Source organism: Juglans regia, chromosome 13 (genome assembly GCF_001411555.2).
Source record: "Juglans regia cultivar Chandler chromosome 13, Walnut 2.0, whole genome shotgun sequence".
NCBI lineage: Eukaryota > Viridiplantae > Streptophyta > Magnoliopsida > Fagales > Juglandaceae > Juglans > Juglans regia.
Genome location: NC_049913.1, coordinates 1,203,776 through 1,211,555, shown reverse-complemented (window position 1 = coordinate 1,211,555; position 7,780 = coordinate 1,203,776). Strand labels below are relative to the sequence as shown.

Genomic DNA, 7,780 nt, shown 5'->3' with positions numbered 1-7,780 from the left:
CTCTCTTCGCAGTAGCTTCTATTAAAGGCTGGTTTCTCCGACAATTTGATGTTCAAAATGCCTTCCTCCATGGTGACTTAGAGGAGGAAGTGTACATGCGAAAGCCTCCTGGCTATTTGAAAGGATCTCCAACTCAAGTTTGCCGACTTAACAAAAGTCTCTATGGCTTGAAACAAGCCTCGAGACAATGATACTCTAAATTTTCTAATGCCTTAATTGTCTTTGGTTTTCAGCAATCCAAGGCGGATTATAGCCTCTTCACACGCCTACACAACGGTTCATTCACGGCCCTTCTAGTCTATGTCGACGACATCATTGTGGCCAGCTCCTCCTTAGATTCCATTGCTGATCTTCAAAGCTTTCTCAATAATCATTTTCGCATAAAATGTCTTGGAGACCTTAGATATTTTCTTGGCATCGAAGTAGCCCGATCATCCAATGGGATTTCAATTTGCCAACGGAAATATTCTTTGGATATTTTATCTGATGCTGGTTCTCTTGGCACTCGTCCCCTCAAGTTACCGATGGATCAAAATCTGAAACTTAGAAAAGATGACAGCACGGTTCTCTCCGATCCTCTACCTTATCGGCGTTTAGTTGGTCGCTTAATTTACCTCACAATTACTAGGCCTGATATCAGCTATGCTGTCCATGTTTTGAGTCAATTCATGACTACACCAAGCTCTTCACATCTACACGCTGCTCAACAGGTCCTTAGATACATCAAGAATGCACCAGGCCAAGGTCTTCTCTTTCCTTCAAATTCTGCACTTTTACTTCAAGGTTACATAGATTCGGATTGGGCCTCTTGCCCAGATTCTCGACGCTCCATCACGGGTTTTTGTGTCTTCCTTGGTACTTCACTCATTTCATGGCGTTCGAAGAAACAATTTGTAGTATCTCGCTCCTCGGCTGAAGCCGAATATAGGGCAATGGCCACCACTTCTTGTGAATTACAATGGCTGTCTTATATCCTCAAAGATTTGAACATTTCTCTCTCGCTGCCAGTTGACTTGTACTGCGACAATCAAGCTGCACTCAGCATTGCTGCAAATCTCGTCTTTCACGAACGCACTAAACATATTGAGCTCGATTGCCATCTCATCCGGGATAAAATACAAAGTGGTTTCCTCCGCACCTGCCATGTTCGTTCAGCTTCACAGCTTGCGGATATTTTCACAAAAGCATTATCTTCATCTCAATTCACATTTCTTCTTTCCAAGATGGGAATAGAGAATATCTATTCTCCATCTTGCGGGGGGATATTACCAGATGATCATGCTGCAGCTACACAAAAGGAGCACAGCACTGCTGCTACACAAAAGGAGCACAACAGCACACAGCAAAACAGAGCAAACAGAGCACCTATACCTCACGATTCTGTTGCTTCAGAATATTCTAACAAACTCCCTACATTGTATAGCTGTTTAGGGGTAGTTTAGTATTTTCAGTTGTATATAATATTCCCTTCTTCTTAGATAAATAGATGACTGTACAGAACAATTAACATATACATTTTTACAGAGGAAATGAACATCGTCTTCTTCTTATTTTTTCTCCTCCTTGTCTGATGTCAAGTATATTGAAACAAACCTCACGCCAACTCTGACAGTAATGGAAACGAGTAGGCTCCAGGAGAATTGATCGAAGGAATTGCTGATTTTGTGAGGTTGAGTGCCAAGCCACTGGGTGCAGCCTGGATGAGATGATATATTGGACCAACGCTACGATGTTACGGCTAGGCTTTTGGACTATTACAACGGTCTTAGAAATGGGTTTGTAGCTGACTTGAATAAGAAAATGAGGACTGGTTATAGTCTTAATTATTTTGTCAATCTGTTCGGCAAGTCTGTTGATATGCTCTAGAGTGATCACTATAAAGCCAAGTATGGAAATTAAAATAAGGCAATGTTTCAAGATCAGCTTCTTAAAATGAATAAAATGTTGTGTACTAACTCAACATATATATATATATATATATATAGTACGATATAAGATAAATAAAAGTGTTTTAGAAGCTTATTGCTTAATTATCATGCCTTCTTCTTTGCATTTCTTTCTGGTTTTTTTCAGCTCATCCAAGTTGAACCTGAAATATGCTTGCATGCAGCTTGTAAAAGCACCGTCACATTAAAAATTTCTTATGCAAAACTAATCATTTCGCTATCAAAACAGCGAAATGGGACGACATAGCCATGGTTCAAGACGATCGAGTTTCTCGGTCTCGCTCCTTTTATATCACTATAGCAGAGCGGCCATTCCATTCAAGAAATAGTCCTTGATGAAAGTGCTAATAACCTATTTTCCACCAAAATACTCATCAGATACTGATTAATTTGTTAGGAGATTTTTGGTAGAACGTATCTTAATTATGTTTTAAAACTTTTCCCACGGATTCATAGTATCACTAATTTTCATCCATTTTGAATACAACAATTAATTAATATAGATGCACTCAATGATCTACACTGTCAATATAAGCGACCTATAGGCGTTATTTGAGGATATCCAACAGTAAATCTATGTAAAAGCCCTAAACCATTTCACACCAACAGATCAAGACTCATATCATGCACTACAATAGTTAAACAACCTATTTAAATTTGCATGTTCTGGGAAAAGACAACACATTATTGTGTCCTTGTAGCATGACAAATCAATGCAATTAGTTTGATACCTAGATAGGATATCCAACACTACATCCTTGTATTTTGTAATGACTTGATAAGTAAAATAACACTATCACATGATGGATAAACTTGGAATATCATGCTCATCCATATAACACGATGTTTAACATTCCAATATGACAAAGTCAATGAAGGCCATGGAAATACATCATGTTGCTGGTTGTGGGATGTACAGGAGGGCCTACAAGGATATTGTCTTGTTCATAGCATATATATGCATGTAACTATATATATACATATATTTGGCTCTAGACACACAGCTTAATTTAGTCCAAGATGCTGAGAGAGCTCCAATTCTCGTCCCCAGCAACTCACCAAACAGCCTCTTCATCCAACCATCCCAAGACTGATAAGTACCTGGAAAAATAATGTGGCATATATATTAGCCCATAATCAGCCTTTCTATACCACACTATAGAAAGTCAATAGTATCCTGCTAATGGTGATAGATTTCCTTACATTATAAGACATTATAAAAATATTTACCAAATCCAGTATGGATGGGATCAGTGAGGGGTTTGTAAAACATGCTTAGTCTTATCACAGAACTTGAAGTCAATTCATCACTCTAGTACTGAATGAAACATAAAACATACAAATCCAAATGTATTGTTGTCCACAATGATCAACCATTACATAGAATACGTAGGCAACATCGATCGGTGACAACATTGGTCACTATCATACTAATAGATTCTAACTGGCCTAATAAAAGTATGATGATGTGTCAGTCTACGTTTTTTATAATCACAAGTCACTTGCGAGTAAATAACTCAATTTGCTAGTTTCAAGTTCCATACTATGCATATTTTTTAATCTCTCCCTTTCAATAAGAAATATGGAATTTATTCAAATGGCTCAATGATTATACCACTTTGAAATACTGGAGCATTAAGTAGGGAAATTACCTTAAGTAATTCTGCACTAGATGGAGAAATATATTTTAATTGAAGGTCTTCAGTTGACAGTTTGGGTTGAGCTGTGCATGTTAAACTTTATTCACTCTATAAATTTCAGAATTTGTGGTCTCCAGCCAGTACCCAAGTGCACCTAATGAGATTAAATCAAGCAACCAATCAAAATGAAGACCGAATATGCACAATGAATGTACATTTCCATTATAACTACAAGCATATAGCGTGAATGACCACTTTGCACAAGAAAAGTTGATCAAAAGTTCAGTTGTAAAATGCATACATGCTAAGACAACACACATGCTGCAGATGACTCCAATAAGTAGGCCTGCAAATGACTCCAATATGATTTTCTGGTATTAAACATTTGAAGATGCCCTTTGCACCCTTAACCACATCCCTCTAATCTGGAATTATATTATAGTATATGATTGTCTGGACTCTGGCCTAAACCACCTATACAATTTCTACTTTAGATTTTTATAAAAAGAATGAACAAATTCATGGAATAGGACTCTGGTTGCTTGAAGTGCCCTGCACTCTGCAACTGATAGTAATGACTATGGTATTCATAGATAGGGGGCACCCCTTTTGAGTGCCTTACTTATGGAAGGTCTTTTTGGACATGCCGATTTTTCCTTCTCTTAGGATGAGTGCCCCACAACCCACAGCACGTGTTTCATATCCAGACACGACATTCCTGAAGAGGGCTGAGCTAGGGAAGGTTGTACTGAACAGGACAAATCTTCCTTGTTTATTTTTGTAGATGAGATGAATTGAGATTTAAAGTTAAAAGTTAAATAAAATATTGTTAGAATATATTTTTTAATATTATTTTTATTTTAGGATTTAAAAAAGTTGAATTGTTTAGTTTATTTTGTATAGAAATTTAAAAAAATTATAATAATTAAATGAAAAGATATGAAATGAGTTTAAAAGAATTGTGAAAACAAACGAATCTCATATCTTTTTTAGGCTGGGACTGTTTGTTTTTTTAGGTAAATAAAACAAGCAATTTGAAAAAATGATATGGTACATCAACACTGCCCAAGATAACTATTATGTGGGCTTTACTTTTATGATAATTTTATCCTTTAAGTTTAGTAGTTTTTATGGACTGCATTATGATGTTGGGCTAATTTAGTTGTTAAAATACAAAACTATTTTTAAGTTGGATAATCAATTTAAGTAAGTCCAAAAACATTATTTTAAAGAACTGCCAGAAAGCTTATTTTTTTATAGAAAATATGTAGGAGTTAAATTATGTCATTTAATATAAACCAGGTTACAACAATATTTTATGAGGATTCAGATTTTATTTCTTAATCATTTTGGATGCAATTAAACTTATGTCATTAAGTGAGTTTTCTGTGACTTGGTTAAGAAATTTGTAGTAAGTTTTAAATTATGCTACTATGTATAATTGGAAGATTAATATGATATTAATGTTTAAATAATTATATGATATTAGTGTACATAATCAAATATTTTAAATTGCTTATCCTAGAATGTGGTTAATTTAGTGGAATACAATGACATGCTTAGGATTAGCATATAGTTAGACTATTACTATTAAAGCCAGTTCTCTAATAGCCATTCTTTTTATGTACCATGCATATTACGATCTATATAAGCATATCAATCATCATAGCATATGATCATGTAATTTTCCGCATCATGTTCAGGTTCAACATTTTATAGTTATTTATATTAGTATGAACGTCATGCATATCATGTCGCATAAGACACGTAAGTTATCTTAATTTCAAGTGTAAGATAAAATAAAATCAGATCAGTTAATCAAACAACATTTCAGTTCAGTATTCATGGTGGATGTGCAAGCCACAAACTCAAGCGTGGTCTACCGTAGTATATCAAAATATTACTCAGTGTTTGCCCTTGCTGTAGCGAGATGTGGGGCTGGTGCACGACCTTACACACAAGATTAAGTGTGTGGGCCAGTCAGATTAGTTAATTAATTCATATAAGTTAAGACAGTCATGCATTGCATGAGCATTAACGTGATATGACAAGAATTTTATTCAGCATGAGAATTTTATAAAAGCCTTTTAATTATTATGTTTACATTGTAGTAAGTTCTTACTGAATTTTCGACTCATTTTAATTTTATTTCATTTTTCTTTACCACTAAGTGAGAAGAATGAGGACTACACAAACAGGCTAAGTTTAGAAGGAGCGGACTAATAAACCTTAGATTCTATTCATGATTTCTTTTCATTTAGTTGGTTAGGAAACTTGGATATGGCTATGTTTTAGACAATAGTCTAACTTAAGTTTTCTTCGGAAATGAACAATATTTTTTTAAAAAGGGTTGAGGGCTAATCGAGAAGCACCGTTGACGACTGATCGAGAAGCACTGTCGAGAACTGACCGATAAGCAGAAAAGGGTTGTACATGGATTTTAGATTCTGATTTACTGTGCATGCCCACCGTTAGTTTCGCCCCAAATATGAGAAATATTACAATTCCCACGTGTTTTTGTGAATCGGCTTATAGCGACGAGAACTTCTCATCCCAAATGATCTTTTTCTCCACCGAATTCCACTTGTCGAATGTTACAAGATTGCAAAAGAGTATTTCTTTCCCCACGAACACACTTTGTATCGTAAGCTATCTATTTCCCGCCATGGTACGCCTTGGGAAAAAAACTAGTGGAAAAATGCAGTCTTTGTTGTAGTGATAATTTGAAAAATATCTTGAGAACCGATTTTAGTTTAACTTTAGTTTTAAAGGTGCAAATATCTTTAATAAAAATTGATATCAATAACAATATTTATTCTTTTATTATCTCTATAATTTTCATTGTTGATTGTGATAAATTACTAACTAAAGTTGAATTGGAGGGTGAGATGAGAATTTTGTATTTTATTTAAAAATTTAAAATATTATATTTTAATATTATTATTGTGTTGAAATTTGAAAATGTTGAATTGAAATTTAAAAAAATTAAATTATTTATTATATTTTATATAGAGATTTGATAAATGTGTAATGGTCAAATGAGACGAGAATTTTGTATCTCATCTCACTTAAAACTGTCATAATTAAAAAAAAAAAAAAAACAACATAACGAATACAAGTCAGACCAGCTAGTCTTAGCCGCCCAGCATAGTACTCAAGCGGTGGAGTACATTGTCAGTAATTGGGCCGAAACAACCCCAGGCGGCGTCACTTTCAATAATCAGCTTGGAGTCGAGTACACGAGACAAACAATGGAGTCCGCCTCCAACTTCATCTGGAACATTTTGCAACAAAGCAACGAGGCTGACAGGAAGAGCGTCCAGTGTGTGCCCCTGTTCGTCGATGACATGGGACCGGACAAAATTGCTTACACTACCATCAGCAATGGAAATTATGAAATTCACGTTGGTGATGACTATATCCAATGCATAAGGGGGGAAATGATCAAGACCAACTTCAATGGGGTGCTTTATAATGAAATGGTGCACGTATGGCAATGGCTTGATTATGGTACATATCAGTCTGGCAACGTAAGTGAAGGGATAGCGGATTTTGTGAGGTTGACGGCTAATTTACGTGCCTAATAGTACTGGCTGGGTGCAGCCAGGAGGCGGCAACCGTTGGGACTAGGGCTACTCGGTGACAGCACGGTTTCTAGACTACTGCAATGATCTTAGGAATGGATTTGTGGTAGAACTCTAACAGAATGATGAAAGCTGGTTATAATGACAGATACTTCGTAGATCTGTTGGGGAAGTCAGCTGATGAGCTTCGGAGTGAGTACAAGGCCCAGTATGAAGGAAATTAGACATCGATTCATGGTACGTACGTACGTACGCACGCACGCTACATATATAGCTAGTTTTATTCTTTTTTATATACAGCTAGCGGGCTGTGCAAACCCTTCGTCCACTCCGACTACGTCCAGGTTTCGTTCCGATTCCGATTTTAACTTTGACGAAATCGAGGTGGTCGGAATTTGAAGTTGGAGTCGAAGTGACTCTGAGAATGACTACCAGAGTCGGAGTCGGAGTCAAAATTTAGAGTTTCACGAAGCTCCGAACTCTGACTTTTAAAAAAAAAATCGAGATTTAAAACAACGTCGTTTTACATATGAATTTAAAAAAAAAAACAAACTAAACGACGTCATTTCTTCAGACGGGGGTCCAAAACGCAGGACCCGGGCCCTTCTTC

At 36.0% G+C, this 7,780-nt stretch overlaps 1 pseudogene; it reads left to right on the top strand.

The window, feature by feature from the left end:
- Nucleotides 1-524: 524 nt before the first annotated feature.
- On the top strand, nt 525-7,394 carry LOC108996164 (annotated as a pseudogene).
- Nucleotides 7,395-7,780: the final 386 nt, after the last annotated feature.